The sequence below is a fragment of the Myiozetetes cayanensis genome, unplaced genomic scaffold, assembly GCF_022539395.1.
Source record: "Myiozetetes cayanensis isolate MyiCay16 unplaced genomic scaffold, myiCay2020 scf1, whole genome shotgun sequence".
Classification (NCBI taxonomy): Eukaryota; Metazoa; Chordata; class Aves; order Passeriformes; family Tyrannidae; genus Myiozetetes; species Myiozetetes cayanensis.
In genome coordinates this window covers 150,351,553-150,368,742 of record NW_026086604.1, presented here as the reverse complement: position 1 = coordinate 150,368,742, position 17,190 = coordinate 150,351,553, and the positions used below count along the sequence as shown (strand labels likewise).

Here is a 17,190-nt window from a genome sequence, read left to right as displayed (position 1 = left end):
ATCCAAAGGACACCCACCCTTTCTTTGGGAGTTCAGATCCAAAGGACACCCACCCTTTCTTTGGGAGCTCAGATCCAAAGGACACCCACCCTTTCTGAACCCCGTGACAGATGAGGGCAGTGCTGATGGCTCAGGCTCAACGCTCCCTGCTCTGCCACCGTCCCACGGGCTGCAGTCACAGACCCCTCGCCTCCCTCATCCCCAGCTGAGCATCACTTCACTTGCCTCCAAGGAGAAACAAAGCCCAGAGATAATCAGTTCAGTTGCTGTGCACACAGACATCTGGCCAAGCAGCAGATTCATCTGTTTTAGTTGGGACAGGAAGAGTAAACACGGAGCTCCAGGAAATAACTCCCTGCCTTCCAGAGCAGCGTCAGATTCTTCAGTTTGCCTGTGAAACTCCAGAAGCACATGAACAAAGTATCATTTTGTTGTCCGCAATCAGACTGGCAACACCACGATGATTAACGTGCCTTGAGCTCTTCGTCCTCAGCGGAGGAGACTGGAATTTTATCTTCCAATCTGCGTCTGGACTAGCAAAATAAATGAATTGGGACTTTTCTGGGCCAAACCAAGGTATAGTTACACACTACTCGGCTTTTAAGTAACCATCACTTTCATTTGAATTGCAAGTAGCTTGAATTCACCCTGACAGACTCAGACCTTGTCTGACCAGTGGTTTCCCTTAGTCATAAGTTTGGTGTGTACCAGAATTTGGAAGTCTGCACATCAACACATGGTGCACAGAGACAAACTCAGTCCAAGTATTGAGTTCTTGGCTGAAGAGATCATCAGTTTAGCAAACAGGAGGTAAGTTTAATCTGGAGGCACACGGGAGCAAGACCTGTGCTAACAGCAATAGGTCTAAACCAGACCTGAACTCTGCAGGAACTCCAATGAATCTGAGCCATTAAACAGGATTTGTTTCTAGGGAAGTAAGGCAACCACTAAAATACTACAGGGGTTGGGACTTCAAATATAATTATAGCTCCATTCCCTAAAATAAGGGCTGTGTCAGCCCTTTTACCAGAAAGAACATGCAACTCATTTGTTTAAACTGAGCACTCATCAGACTTCACATAACGAGCTTAAGACTGGAAATCCAATCACATCCCAGCCTCCACACAGCCCCACCTTCTGCCCCTCCAAAAACCCAATTTGATTCTGATGTTGGAGGTGTAGGGGTGTTTAATATCACGACAGAAGAGTCTAAGCAATGCTTTGGTAATTAAAACCCTGACTTAATTGCCTGTGTCCTTGGAAGGGGAGGTACGAGTGCCCTAATCCCAGATACTTCAGAATCAGTATTCCCCTCTTGAAACGACGCTCACCAGCACACCCTGCCACCAGGGTAAGCCCAAGGTGGTTTCAGCAGTCTCTGGGAGGCTGCTGTGGGATCAGTGCCCTCCTGGCCTCTCTCTGCACACCCCACCATGCCCAGAGCCAGCCCCCACAGAGCAGTGGGCGAGGGCTCCGGTGGTGATTGACCCACCCCAACCACGCCACTCGCAGCCTTCAAAGCTCCCCACACACAAATGAGGCAGCTTCTTCAAACAGATCTCCAGATATCCTGCAAGGGTGAGGTCCTGCAGCTCCCAGAGCCGGGCCCTGGCGTCCCCCAGCCCTGGGAGCTGCCCCAGGACCAGGGGCACTGCCTGGCAGTCACTGGCCCTGCACAGACAAGCTGATAAAGTCAGATACTGCAGCCCCAGCGAGGCTCTGCCAGCACAAGCCTCCTACCAACAGGCTTCCCGCTTGTTCTTTAAGGACAGGAGTGACATAATCCCCTCCTAACACCCTCGGAGGGCTCGGGGAGCGAGGGGTGACCCACAAACTGTCCCCATGGCAACGCCGGGCTCGAGCTGGGCTCGCGGGGCTGGGATCTTCAAGCCACTGACACTTCTTTGTATTATCTGATATTTCCCTGATGTCATTGCTGCAGAGACACACAAAAACAGATTTAATATCCACGGCCTTCAGCTCCAGAGTCAACAGTCACAGCCACAAACAGATCGGCTATTCTGCATTCAACCTTATTATTTGTCACTAACATGTAATTATTACCAAAGAAAACAAAAGGCACAGGATATTGCTGCTGTTGCAATAGCAAGTCAGTTACGTTTCTTTTTCAAACTGAGAAAGCCCATCTCTTCTGATGCAAGAAGGCCAAAAAGGATAAAAAAAAAAAATAAAAAATTAAGAAGAGCATCTGGAAAGATAATCAACAATTTCATCAGTTCTTGCAAGGAAAAATAAAAAAGACACACAGTAAAATTAACAGACAGGTCTGTCCAGCCAATATCACCTTTATCATAATTCTACCGTGAAGCTGAATATTTTTGAGCTACAGTTTGCCCTTCTCAAAGAAAGGAAGAGTTAATCAAACTGCAGCAGCACCTTGTACATACAACCCAGTAAAACACACCAGATGGAATAATCAAGGCCTGGCAAAGACAGAACAAGCTTTAAAGTTGTAAAACTCCAGCACAGCCCGGTCCCTTCAGTTTACAAAATGAAGCTACAGCAGCATCACACGCAGAGCAGGAGGCCCCGAGCGAGGCTTGTTACTCCACCCCTGAAATACTGAGCAGGACTTGCATGTCTATTATGTTATTCAAGAAGCCTCTCAGCTGAAATTGTAAGCTGGGAAGAACGTGGTTCGTTGAATAGAGGAGCGCAGCTTTAAAGCTAAGAAAAAAAATTAAGAAAAAAGCTAAAGTAAGTGAGTTTATTTTTTTAAATTCATGCAGCAATCAGGGGAAAGAAAGAAAGAAGAGAGAGAGCAACCAAGTAAGAGAGATCAAGACGCACTTAAAGAAAAGAGACCCCCAACTTCTAAATTTGGGTTTAATACGTTCACACATCAGACTTTTGCTATGTTCCCAGACCACGCTCTGAACACACCCCTGTAGGAGAGGGAGAGCTTACACACAGCCTACTCCCAGGATACACTCGGAAACGGCTCTTGGCAGCAGAGCAGCATCTTCAGCCCCAAGAAACTTCACCGTTTTCAGTTTAAACTCGCTCCCAGCAGCCCCGCGCGGGGCCGCGGCGAACACGCGTGTAATCCCTGCAGCTCCTGACCCTGTGACCGGGGTTTGCTCATCCCGAAAGCGGGCCCGCCGCGTATTTATGGCTCTGGCCGAGCCTGCCATGACTGAGCAGAGGCCTGGGCGCATCCCCCCGGCCGCCACACCCAGCCCCGGGCCGGGCTCAGCCCGCTCACCCGCACCCGGCCTTATAAAGCCGGGACTGCCGCGGCCCCGGCGGGGAAACACGGGGGGAAACCGCGAAACTTTCGGGACGTCCCGGCGCGAAGTAGCGAACCGCAGCGTCCCCCTCCCCAAAGGCGTTCCCCGTGTGCCGGGGCGGGGGGGATGCCCCATCCCGAGGGATCCTGCGGGAGCAGCGCCGGGAAGCGGCGGCTCCCCCGGGACCACCGCGGGCCCCCCCTCCGGAGCCGCCCCGGCCTCGCCCTCCCGGCAACAAAGCCGCGCCCCGGCCGCTCCCGCCTCCTCCGCCGGCTCCCGCGGGAGATGCTCGGGGATGCGGCGGGACCCTCCGCCCTCCCTCCCTCCGTCCGTCCGTCCGCGCGTGGCTCCCCCGCCCCGCGGCCCCGCTGAGCCGCTGCCCGCCCGGCCCCCGCGCACGGGCGAGGCCGGGGCCCCGGCTCGGCGCCCGCCGCGCGGCCGGGGGGTGTCCCCGGCGCCCGCAGCCCCCTCGGCTTGTCCTTACCGTGCGGGGCGCGGGCGGCGCCGGTGGGGTCGGGGCGGGAGCGGCTGCGCCCGGCGGGCCCGGCAGAGGCGGGAGCGGCGCCGCGCTGGCCTCGCGCCCGCAGCACTACCCTGCCGCCCGGGGGCAGGGCCAGCCGCCCGCCCCGGCCAATCAGCGCCGCGCCGCGCCCGCCGCCCGCCAATCACAGCGAGAGCGGGCGGTGCGCGACGGGGGCGGGGCTGGGGCGGTGCGGCCCGGGCGGGCAGCGCGGTTGGGTGCGGCGCGCGGACACCGGGGGCGGGGCCAAGGGGAGGGGAGGGCAAGGGCGGGGCCAAGGAGGGAGGGGCCGGGGGCACGGCTGGGGGGACAGGGTTGGAGGGGACAGGGACGGGGCTGGGGGGAGAGGGGCAGAGGGGACTGTCTGTGCCTGGGATTGCCCTGCCCCGTGTGCAGGACCTTGCCCTTGGCCTCGTTGGACCCCCTGAGGTTGGCACAGCCCCACCTGTCCAGCCTGTCCAGGTCCCTCTGGATGCCCCATCCCTTCCCCCAGTGTGTGACGGCCCCACAGCTCGGTGTCCTCAGCAAAGTGGCCCAGGGTGTGCTCAGTCCCACTGCCCACGTCACTCACAGAGCTGTTGGACAGTCCTGGGCCCAGTCCTGACCCCTGAGGACCCCACTCCTCACTGGTCTGCACTTGGACACCGAGCCATCGACCACAGCTCTGAGTGTGACCATCCAGCCCATTCCTTACCCCTGAGTGGCCCATCCATCAAATCCACGTCTCTCCACTCTAGACACAAGGGTGTCTTGTGGGACAGCATCAAACACTTTGCACAAGTCCAGGTGTGTTACATCAAAATACATCAGTCGCTCTTCCCTCGTCCCCCATCCCTCATGAACCAAATTTGTCAGGCACAGTTTGCCCTCGGTGAAACCATTTCCACGTGCATGTGGCTGAAACTCCCTCAGACAAGAGAGAGCTGAGACTGTCCACTCTTGGTTCAGGGACACCAACCACACAGGAGGAATATTCAGTCTCACTTTTTGTGCATAAACCATTACAACTCATTCTGCGAGTTGATCCGGCCGGGAGGGAGGGAGGGGCACCATCCCCTGTCTTGTTGACAGCCAGGCTCCTGCATGTGCCCCAGGGCTGTGTGTGTCACCCATCTGCCCGGAGGGAGCTCCAGAGCTACCAAACCCCATGAAAATCCGTGATACACTGGCCTGCTAGATAAGGAAATCAAAGCGTGGTGACTAAATTAAAACAAAAATAGGTGTGTCTCCTGTCTGGTCACTGGAGGGAGGAAACACCCTTTGCATCGGGCGTGGAAGGGCCCACGCCCCATCCAGGTTGTGCTGCAGCTTCTGCCCACCCTCCTCCTCCTCCTCCTCCTCCTCCCAGCCCTCTGAGCGTGGGTACATTTGCAGGGCAGAGCTGGGAAGGGGACGGGAGCGGGGAAATCCCGTGTCCTGATGAAAGGCACATCTATAACTGCTTAGACCATGGGCTATTTTTAAGCTCTGAGATAAAATAGCATCCTAATGGCTTTCTTTGGGAGGGTCGGGCGACAGTTTGAATGTCAGGGCTGTCCCAGCCTACCCTCGACATCAGAGGCTTAAAGATCCCTCTCTCTCCTTAGGAAATCCACCTCCCTTCTCCTCCAGAGCCTTTCTGCTAAGTGTCTCCGAGATGGGTTAGACCCTGGTTCTACTGCAGGATGGTAATTCCTGCTCTGTAGAGTAGATGTATTCATGCAACAAAACCTAGTGGGTTACAACACAGGACTGCAGCAGAAACTAGAGGGTTACAACACACTAATGCAGCAAAAAGTGGGGGGTTACAACACACTAACACAGCAAAAAGAAGTGGCCTCCGTCGGCGCCGTGCTGGGGAGTCCGACTGACCACGGGGCTGACCTGCTTGTGGCTTCAAAAAGAACTTCTGGCTCTTTCCTTCCAAATTCCAAGCCCGGAATTTATTCCCCAAGAGACAAACCTGAGAGCCCAAGGCCAGGCCTTCAGAGCATGGTGGTCACACAGGAGGGTGGGTGAAGGACACGGCGTGTCCAGGCTGCACCCTGTCACACCACAGCTCTGACACCTCACCCAGATCCCAGCCAGGCACACCTGGGCATCGTAACCCAGCACACCCTGAATACCACAGGTGTGTCCCTTGGAAACCAGCTGTTGCAGCAGCAACTGTCCACCCTAATCCAAACATCCCTGTGGCCTTGCACAAGGGGCTTCTGACCTCACCAAAGCCGGCTCTGTGACCCTGGGAACGGGCTACCAGCAGCCCAACAGCTGTGGGATTTCCTTCCACTGAAACCAGGTAAATCACAGAATGGTTTGAGCTGGGGGGAACCTTAAAGACCATCTAGTTCCCATGCTCTGTATGTTGGTAGAGCAGTAGCAGTCCACATGTCCCATCACTGCTCTCCCTCACACCCTGCCAGCTGAGAGCAGCTTCTTCTGCTTCTCTCATCCCTGTTCCATGGAGGGACTCTGCACCAGGACCTGCAGTGATAGGACGAGGAGCAAAGGGCTCAAACTGAAAGCCAGGAAAGGTAGGTGAGATGTACAGAAAAATCCTTGGCTGGGAGGGTGGGCAGGCCCTGGCACAGGCTTGCCCAGAGCAGCTGTGGCTGCCCCATCCCTGGCAGTGTCCAAGGCCAGGCTGGAGTAACCTGGGCTGGTGGAATGAGTTGAGCTTTAATATCCTTTCCAACACAAACCCTTCTGTGATTCTCTGATTCTATGATCTCTTTCTTCCTCTTTGTGACCTATGACATCCTCCTTGCTGTTACTTTTTTTACCCCATTAAGTGTAGCTTCTCCTTACACCTAGAACTGTCCTTCCTGAATTTCTTAGATCCTGCCCTGCCTCGGCCTTAGCCGGTCAAATTTTTGTCATTGCCTTTGGAAGAAGGAGGGTGGAAGAGAGTTTTATACCTCAGTTTGTATCTGAGGATACAGAATAACTTGTTCCTGACCAGGTGGAATGAAAGACAATTTATAATATGAGCTGCACCTCTATCCTCCACACAGATAAATTCCTGTAACTCTTCAGAAATCACCAATATAAAGCCAGAATGGGCTGGTTCCTAAGTGAACAACCATTTGATGTGTCCTCTTAGCTGGTACTGTGCTTACAAGCCTCTCTTGCCCAGAAAATCTCATGGCTTCTTTATTATTCTACCCAAGCTTAGCATGGCTTCCTGGGGCACTGCTGACATGAAACTCCTTGTTTTAGTTTAAAACCTGAAGTCTGTCCTCTGCTTTCTGGGAGCAACTTCAGGCCACACTCCATGTGCTGCCTCCTCGCATATTTCCCCTATGCAAAAATTCAAAGCATCTCCTTTATCTCTGTTTATGCCCCGAAAGAATACAACCTACTTCTCCACTTGCTTTCCCAGCTGCCTTTCCGGACTCCCCGAGTCCTCTCCATCTGCATTTGGCCTGAAAGAGAGGGCAGCAGGAACCACCTGGGCTCTGGCAGACAGAACCTGTGAGGCGCTGCAGGTGTGCCCGTCCCTGCCGCAGCAAAGGGGGTTGTTTTGCTTGGCGGGGCTGGTGGAGGGACAGGAGGTGTTCAGGCAGCGGCTCTGCCCTTTCATGGAGCCAGACGGTGAAAGTGGCTGGGGCGAGGCGAAGGGGACCGGCTCATCTCCCTAACGAGCCCCTGCGTTAGCCCGGCAGGTAAGGCAGGACAGTGACTCACTCACCTGCGGGCACAGAGGGAGCTGCAGAGGGAAAGCCCCAGTCCGATTCCTGTCACCCCTCTGAGCTCCCACTGATCTCCACCCGTGCAGGGGTCACTGCCAAAAATGAGTGCAGTCAGTGAGCAATGAACCTGAAGTCCTTATTAAGAAGGAAAACCAAAGGGTTTGACTGGAGCAGGGAGTTTCCTCTGCACTTGGAGCGGCACCCAACAACTCTCAGGAAATGTCAGTGTCTTTATGTTTGAAAGTGAAGGCCTGTGAGCATCCTGGAGTTTGAACACTCTTATGAAACCAACCTCCCATGCCACAGTCTGCATTTCTCATCCCTGGGTCAGGGGTGCAAGGAGAAGATAACCGGGGAGGCAGACGCTGCTCCGGGGCACAGAACCATCGTGGGTCACCGGCTGATCCTCGCCAGCCAGACTGGGCTGTTCTGCTCATCAAAGCTGACTCCAGCACAATGGAAGGCATGGAATTTTGGCCAGGGATCTCTGCCATCCCAGAGACCTGTCGAGTCTCTCTGGCCGGTCATGGGATTTGCCTTGCAGCTGGCACACCCCGTGATCTGATCTGGGAGCTCTCCCTCAGCTGTAACCCGGGGTGTGGGGCTGCACAGGAGGAGGAGGAGGAGGAAGAGGAGGACGAGGGTGGCTGCAGGGCTGCCCTGAGACTGGGGGAACAGTGAGTTCCACCACCAAGGGCTCTGTGGTCCCAGGACCACCGGCAGAAACATGGCCCAAGCTGCTCCCCTGCACCAAAGGTCCCACTGTGAGTGACCCGGGGAGTGGGACACCTCCCACACAGCAACAGGAACCAGAGCTTGGGATCCCACCCGTGGGCAGAGGAGGACCTGCAGAGGCTTGTCATGATCAGTGGCTGATAATCTGCATCCCAGCAGAGCCTCGTCCTGGGAAGCAGAGAGGGCAGCCTGGCCTTCTGGAGGGCTTCATCCCGCTCCTCTGGAGAGGGCTTTTATCCTCAGAGCTGATCCCTGCTCTAGCCTGGGCCTCCAGAAACCGAGCCCAATTATTGTGAGGCGGAAAAACTGAGCGTGTGCTGTAATGACAGAACGAAATGTCCCGAGGAGTTTGCGCGTAGCCTTAAGTTACCTTTTATAAATAGGTTAACAGCTGGAGGGCCAGGGTTGTTTAAAGGGAAAAGACATACAGGACATGCCCTATATGATATGTTCCGTCCTAAGCAATTCTGCCACTCTGCTGATTTATATCTGCAGATTAAAGGATTTGCCTTTCAATCAAATTATTCTCCTCAAAGTACCGAGTGGGGCAGAGGGGGGATTTTGATGCTCTGCGCTCGATGCAGCCCCCCCCGGTGCAGCCACGGACGTTTCCTCCCTCGCCGTGCAAAACACGCAGCTCCCAAATTACTCCTGATCACTCTGATGGTGATTTGCTATTTCTGTCCTGCTTCTGGAGCACAGGGCACTCGGGGGACAGGAGAGGGTGAGAGGTCCTTGGGCCCCGGGGAGCTCCCAGCCCGAACCAGACGGAGCATGAAACCAGGAGTGACAAAAGCTGCGTGACGAGACGCAAGACGACTGCTCTGGGGAAGAGCCATCTGCAAAGGGCCTGGATCCATCGGGCCCTGCAGCTCGGCAAGAAGTTTTCTGCAAGTCATATCCCTCACCAACAAGGGCAGTGTCTCTGGGATCAGGGTCTGGCTCGGTTTAATTTCACTGCTCTCTTCCTTCCTCGGGTGACCAGGTACCAGACAAGGCACAGAGAGCAGCGGAGGGGAAAGTTCTGATTGCTCATCTGGAGCTGGGAGGAGAGCACTGAGGGTGATGAGGTGAAGGACAGGGGTGTCTGGAGCATTTCCATGCTGTCATGGTTTGGACAAAACGAGGGAATCGTGGAGGACAAATGAACCCCCCGTGTGCTTGGTGTGGTACCTCGTGTCTGGGGGGCTGTGCCACGTGTGCCACGTGTGCCACGTGAGCTGTGACAGGCACAGGCAAGGCCAGGCCAAAACAGGGCTGATCTCCTCACACTGGGTCTCCTCCTGCTCCCATTGCTGGGCTGCTTGGAGCTCTGGCCCAGGAGTTTAACACACTTTCCATCCCACTCCTTAGGACTGTTCTGGGCAATCCTCAGACCCAACAGCCCCACTCCCTTTCTGGGTCCTGCTGAGCCGGGGGCAGCTCTTCTTTGTGGCTACAAGTTCCAGAGGGTGATGGTCCATGTGCAAATTAATGGTGTGGAAAGTGATGCCTCCTAATTCCTCTGGCTGTGTGTTACAACAACAAAAAGAAATGGAAGCTTCCCGCTGGAAGCCCCTTCCTCCTTCATTCTCCTGGCCATTCAGAATTTCCTCTGGTTCCATCCACATCATTTCTGGCTTTCCTTCTTCCTGAGGAGGCTGATCTCCCAATGTTCCACCACATGCTCTTCTCTCTTCCACAGCTGCTCTGCCTGCTTTTGGTGAACTCTCTTGAACCTCCAGGTTCCTGCCGGTGGTGGGGTGGGACAGCACTGTGGGAATTGTCTTTGAAAAGACTGTACCATTTGTGTGCCTTTCCTGCATCACTCTCTGCTCCAACACATTCATTGCTCTCTGTCTTATTTCTGTTAAATCTCTAACACCTTGTTCCTCTTGCTCACAGACAGGGCAGAAGTCAGGACACCTCTCTGGACAGTAATGCCCCAGTTTCTGAAATTCCACGGTCACTTTAGACACCTGACTCCCACGGAGCTCCCCTTGGTTCCTCGAGAGCACCTCGGCTGTCTGAAGAATTCCCAGGGCATCTTCTGCTGTTTATTTTCAGTTTGGGCAGCCAGGCCATTTGCATGAGCCCCATGAAGGACACGTGGGATGGGAGGAACGTGTGATGCTCACCCTGAGCTGTGCAGCCAGTGCTGGTCCCGCTGTGCCCGCTCAGCAGTTCAGAATGCAAACAAGGGGGGTGTGACCTTCGTGTAGGTGCTGGAGCTTTAAATGGGACTGCACAGGAAAACTGCATGGAAAGCATCTTCTCAGGCCAGGAGCAAGGACTGTGTGTGGATTAAAGGCAGTGTCACCTTATCAGCAAGGACAGAGCTCAGCTCTTTTGATCACAGAACTCCAGAATGGTTTGGGTGGGAAGGGACCTTGAAGGTCATCCAATCCCACCCCCTGCCATGGGCAGGGACACCTGCCACCAGCCCAGGTTGATCCAAGTCCTGTCCAACCTGGCCTTGGACACTCCCAGGGATCCAGGGGCAGCCACAGCTTCTCTGGGTAACCTGTGCCAGGGCCTGCCCACCCTCCCAGCCAGCAATTCCTTCCCAATATCCAGGTTAAATCTACTCTCCTTCAGCTTAAAGCCATTCCCTGTGTCCTGTCCCTCCATCCCTTGTCCCCAGTCCCTCTCCAGCTCTCCTGGAGCCTCTTTAGGCCCTGCAAGGGGCTCTCAGGTCTCCCTGGTTCCTTCTCTTCTCCAGGGGAACCCCCCCAGCTCTCCCAGCCTGGCTCCAGAGCAGAGGGGCTCCAGCCCTGGCAGCAGCTCCGGGGCCTCCTCTGGACTCTCTGCAGCAGCTCCACGTCCTCCTGCTGCTGTTCCCAGGGCTGGGGCAGCTCTGCAGGGGGGTCTCACCTGGGGGGGACAGAGGGGCAGGATCCCCCCTGCCCTGCTGTGGGATCAGCCCAGGGCACGAGGAGGGTTCTGGACCTGGACCGTGACCCTTCCAGCTCATCCCAAGCTGTCACCCCAGCGAGATGGTTTCTCAGGCTGCACTTGGAAAGGTTTCCTGACTCTGCTCCCAAGCCCTGGCTGCCAAACCAGAGCAGAGTAAATCAGCTCACCCCTGAGGCCACAGCCAGAGAGGTGATCTCCCAGGAATTATCTCACATCCGAAGCTGGAGTGGGAAAAAAAGGCTGGGCTGAGGGTGTGACTGCTGGAAACTGGTCCAAAGGAGAGCAGTGAAAGTGCAGCACACGCTGCACGGCTCGGCTGGGAGGATTCAAAGTTGCCGGAAAATGCCAAAGGACGAAACTCAATCTGTCATCTAATTTAATCACCACGTTGTTAAACCCAAGCTTTCTGGAAGAGACAACCTAAACACAGCCTCTAGAAGACTGTTTCTTCCCTTGGGACTCCACAGCAGACCTGGAGACCTGATTGTGAAATTCCACCACTGCCAGGAGGAAAAAAAACACTGACAATATCCAAAGTTTCTGCTCAAAGGCCACAAACTGCCATATTTTTTCCACATATCTTTCTGCTCTTGCTTTAAAAAGACATGAGAGCTGGGGGAAATGACAGCAGCTCTCAGCATTACGGGTGAGAATCCCATTTAAATTCTTATTCATCTTCCAAAAATGAGCGACTTTAAGGAAGGGGGTGGAGGGGGCAGACAATTCACTGCAGTGGCTTGGAATAGAAATACAACTCGTTCATACAAAGCATGGAAAATAATGATAATCCCATGAAAAAAAAAAAATCTTGGCAGGCTCTGAAATTCAGAAAAGGAAGGAGGGGAGAGAAAAGGAGAGAACTAGAAATTCTGAGCAATGGCAGAAGCAAAAAGGCATTCTGAGAGAGTAAAAGATGCTTTGGGGAGAGTAGGCAGGTCTGAGGGCCCAGCAAAGGAGGCTGCTGGCAACTGATTTTAAGCATTATTTTGGCATTTTAATTTTTGCAGCCAGGAGGATTTATCACAGGAAACAGCAGGGCAGAAGACAGGGAGGATTAAGGAAAATTTAGGGCCCCACCTCTGTGAATTGAATGCAATTGGAAGCATCCACCAGACAAGGATCCAGGCAACCAGAGAGCCCAACTCAGCTATTCTCAAGTTTTTGGTAAGCTGAATGAATCCCTATTAGCAGCACTCAGCTGTGGAGTGGTAGCTGCATTAAAAACTGCTTTTAAGGGGAAGAAAACAAACTCTGAAGGGATCAAAGTCCCCCTTGTCTAAACTGCTCCTGAATTATTTGACTTGAAGAGGGTTTGTGGCAACTGGGAAAATTATGGGCATGAAATGCCATAAAGTGAGTGATAAAGGAGCAATTGATAAAGGCTTCTATAAATAGATGTGTTTGGTGCCAGCATCAGTCAATAAACAGGCAAGCATCCAGGCAGGGCTTGGGAAAAAGCTCCTGGAGAAGGGCTGGAAAAGATCACAGGAGAGTCGTGAAGACACAAGATCAGAAAGCTCTGTCACAATCAACTGGGTTAAGAGCAGAGAGGAGGATGTTGGCAACAGACAACCTCAGGAGCGTAAAGATGCCATATGAAAGTGGGGGAGATGGTGGTTTGGAAGCCTGAGTGACTCAGGAATTCTTTCCCAAATTAAAAGCAAGCCCCAAAGGTCGTCACACATCACAGTGAGACACATTGTGCTGTTGCTGCTTGGCAGAAAATCCTCTGGTCCTCAACTGGCCCGAGTTCTGGACTTGCTCCAGGCCTGGGAGCACCAGACAGGCTGAAGGCACAGGGATGGATTAAACCCCAAATTTTAGGCAAGAGAAGGAGCTGTAAAGGGAGAGAGGGAATAAAAGAGGGAGCTGGAGAAGCTGTGGGGTCAGATAACGCCCAGACAAATGGCACAGGTTATTTAAGGTGTCATTAGCACATCCCTGAGGGTGACCTTCAGGCCATTCCTTTCAAGAGGGATGTCCACGAAAGAGAAAGTCCAGGAGAAAGGCCACAGTCCATGACAGAAGCTGCCTCAGCTCTTCCCCCTGAGAGGAGCCTTTGCTGTGTGCAAGGCTGAATTCCTGAATCACTGCTAAAAGATTTTAGTGAAAATATGAGCTAAAAGCCCTGCAGATTGTGCCTGTGGTTTGTACAAACCTCAAAGGGAACTGGAGGAAGCAAGGACAATGTTCAGATCCTTCTAAGAGAGCACTTGGAAACCTTCATGGCACTTGATTTCACCCTGCAAAGAACCTTTCAATTTTAGCTGGATGAAACTCTCCCTGCAGAGAGCTTTGGGAGGGGAGCTCTGATTGAAGTTGTGTCCCACGTGGACATCCCTCCCATATTTTGACTTCTGTCAGAATCAGCCCCAGAGCAGTTTTAAAGGGCAATGAATTAATTCTCCTCTGGCTGAGAACAGGCTCCAACGCCAGTTTTCTCCTCTACTCGGCCTGGGAGTCTTTGGAAGGGAAAATAAGGGATAATCAGTTTGTCACAACTGTCAGGAACACGCTGCACAGAGCTTTACATGCTGACAGAGTAGTGCTGGTTGTCACCAGCCCAAACATTTCCCTAAAATCAGGATCTAAATAAATCCACTCCTTTGGGAAAGCATCAGCCTTTGAATTAAATTACTCCAGATTGGAACATTAGCAGTATTTCTGCTAAACTTGAGCTGTCACCCTACCAGAGCATGATTAAACATCAGTCTGCAACAAATTCCTCAGGAAACCCAAGAAGGAAAATGTGAAAGCACTGACAAGAACCAAACGACTTAAATGTCAGATTGCTGCCTCAGCAAATGGAGGCAGATTTGGGGCAGGGTGGGGGGAAGACACAATTTCTGGGACGAGAAGATGAGCCACGGCCATAATGAGTGTTTTGCCAAGCCTGTATCTGGTTTCAAAATCTTCCCACACTCATCCCAAATGAGCACTGGTGAGGATGCAGTGTCATTAGAGGGGGGTGGAATGAGGGCAGCCTGAGCATTGCTGGGTGGGTGCAGGGTGGCAGCAGAGGCTCCAGACTCAGGGGAACTGGCTCTGAGGGTTTCAGGTGGGGTGCCAGCTCTCACCAAAGCTGGTGGGTCCCCCGGGGGCTGGAGGAAAAGGGAAAGTGGACAAAGGGCTGCAGTGTCCCTGATTTCCCTCTTCAAAGCCACGAGTGTAATTATTGCTGCCCTGCCCTGCCCTAATTAAAGACAAGAATCACTCCCTCCACAGTTCCATCCAGGTGTTTAGCAGGGGTTACTCTCCTGTCTTTAGGCTGGGACAGAAGCAGCAGGAAGGACACTGCTCTGCCTCACCAGCTTTAAACCTTCACCATCAAACAGGAGGTTTAAGCACTGAGAAAGCAAAGGAACCCTGGAACAAACTTTCCTGACTTGTTTAGAAACTGAAACAAACTCTGCAAGGCTGGTGAGGGCTGCAGGGCCATGTTCCAGCACTAACACCCCGAGCACCACCAGAGCTGGGGAGATCAGAGGAACTGGGACCACCTGAGTCCCTACAGCTTCCAAATCCTCTCCTTTCATTGCAGGGCTGGTGCCTTGCAAGCAAAATATGCCATTTTTTCCTTTGCTGATGGCTTTGCTGACAAGGTTCTGCACCAAACTCACCGTGTGGTGCTGCTGAGCTGGGGTTTGGTCTGGGAAAAGAGACCCAACAACATGACTTGGCAGGAGGATGAAAGAGCATCGGTGTCAGGACTGTGCCCAAGGTCCCCCTCAGGGTTAGATGAAAAGACAAGTGGGCAGAAATCTTGGAGGGTTCGTGATGAAAGAGAAATTTTGTGTCTGCGTGGTGAACACGCCCCCTTATTAAAGAGCATTAGGATGTGATTTGTAACCAAATATTACAAATATGGCTATTTATTGCCAAATTATCCTGTGGTAATCCCTCAGGGCTTCCCAGTCAGAATGCTGGGCACGGAGAGAGGAGAGATAATCTCTCTTCTAGCAGCTGATGACAGAGAGCCTCTATTCAGAGAGGAAAATCAGGCCAAAACTGAAAGAATAGGTCAAAAAAAGGAAGTCTGTTGTTAGGGGAAGGTTGGTGTATCCGTGACAGACTTCTCTAACCCAAAAAAGGGCACGGGCACACGGGGGGCTTGGCTGCTCGCCCCTATTTATTTATTGCTGAAAACACACCCAGCTGAAAACAATCAGTGCATTTCCAAACATCAGTGTCTGTTAAATAAAAATACTGTCTTCCCTGCCAGGGCAGAGGAGGAAACCGAATCAAACCCCTGAAATGAGATCCTGCTGCTGAGCAGAGCCCCCGGAGCGGAGCTCGTTGGGCTGAGCCTCCCAGCCATGGCAGCTGGTTCTGATATTTACAGCCCATTAATTTCAAACCAGTTAAAGCTGCTAAACAAAGGGCCAGCATAAAATAGCTATTTTCTGCATATGCATCTGTGTAATGATGTGCAGGATGGGTTGCTGCTATTGTTTCCTCATGGAATTGTATAATCCCAGAATGGCTTGGGCTGGGAGGGATCTTAGAAATCGTCTCGTTCCACTCCCTGTCATGGGCATAATTCTTGAAAATTAATAGGCTGCACTGGCCTCTGTCACCAGCAAAGACCTGCAGGTGCCCATGGCAGGTCCTGCTCGCTGCTGGCATGGCCTCGTGTCCCATGGGAAGTGGGGGCTGGGGAACACCAAAGGGAAGAAGGGAAGGGATGCAGGATGTTGCCAAATCCCACATTTCTAAAAAGACCAGGGCCTTCATTTCCCCACCTCAAGCATCCCTCGTTCAGCAGTTGGACTTGATGATCCTTGTGGGTCCCTTCCAGCTCAGGATGTTCCACGATTCACTCGTGGAACAAAATGCTCAGAGTTTGACCAAAAGTACCTTTTGCCCAGCTTGTCCATATAAAACCCAGGAAGGATCATGTGCAAATATTGCAGTGTTAACAATACCATGGGTACAAATCTTGGCTGCTGTCATTAGAATATCAAAATTCTTCTCTGTGGAAGTTTGGTGAGACAGGGAAGTGCCCCAGGGCATTGCTTGTGGCAGGGAGGGAATGTGGGAATCTGTGTCTCCTGGACTCCTGAAGTGTTACACTCTGAAAGCCCCTGTGCTCGCAGCTGGACCGTGAAGAGATAAAATATTTTGTTCTTTTTTTACTGGAACAGCTTCTCCTCCTGGGCTGATTAAAGTGTCCTGTCCTGGACACTTCCCACAGCCCAGCACCGTGACTCAGCTCCAGTCCAGCCCTGGCTGCCCCGGATCTGCAGCAGAGGCAGTTCTGGATGGGCCTGGTCTGCTGGAGAGGGGAACAACGCTCCCCACAGCTCAGCCAGCTCCACAGGCACTGCAGGGAACAGCGGCAAAGCCCAGCTCTGCTTGGAGATCACCGAGTTGTTTACGAGTGGGTGGGTGTCTGCATGTTTTTGTCAATAGCAACATCATTCTGGGGAGAGAAAAGGCTTTTCTGGCTGTCCTGTGGTGAGGGAGGAGAGAGAGCCTGGCAGGGATCTCCTCATCACTTCCAGCAGGAAGAAAAAGCATCTGTAGCCCATTTTTGCCATCAAAGTGCTCCGCAAGGCAGGGAAGCTCCTCCTTGGTTTGAGCCAAAAGTGAAGTGGGAGAAGAAGCTGCTTTACACCCGTTGACCAAACGGGGTTTGTTTTTCTCAGGCTTTCCCACTGCAGACACGCAGGAGGGTGTGAATGTGTAGCAGCCAGCGCTTCCTGCCCCCGAACATTCCCCCTGCAGCCGAGCAGCCCTGGGCCAGCGCCCAGGCTCGGGTCCAGGCTCGCGGCTCCGCTCTGCACAAACATGCTCCTGACAAATGGGACTCGTGCATCCATCGGGGGAAGAAAAGAGGCAGCACAAGAGCGCCTGGCTCCGGCTCCGGCCGCTGCTTCACGGGGAGGAAAGGTCCAGGTTGCCGCGGATTCCCTGCTGTGCCCAGCCCTCCCTCAGCGGGTCCCTCCAGCAGAACCCACGCGGAAATTCCCGGAGCCTTTCCCTGTGGGACACTGCTGGTTGTTTCTCCTGCAGTCCCAGCCCCCGAGAGCCAAACCCTCGGTCCCGCTCCCCCGATCCCGCCTCTCCGGCAGCTGCGGGGCCGCTCCCCGTCCAGTCCCGGTGCCTCCGGCCGGGC

The 17,190-nt window shown here is 53.5% G+C and overlaps 1 protein-coding gene across 10 annotated transcripts in view; it reads right to left on the bottom strand.

The window, feature by feature from the left end:
- Nucleotides 1-3,859, bottom strand: part of MAP4 (microtubule associated protein 4) — a 145,266-nt gene extending 141,407 nt beyond the window's left edge. For all 10 annotated transcript variants that reach the window (XM_050307891.1, XM_050307938.1, XM_050307875.1 and 7 more), the window contains exon 1: nt 3,736-3,859. The gene's annotated coding sequence lies outside the window, so the exon portion shown is untranslated. The remainder of the gene's footprint in view (nt 1-3,735) is intronic.
- Nucleotides 3,860-17,190: the final 13,331 nt, after the last annotated feature.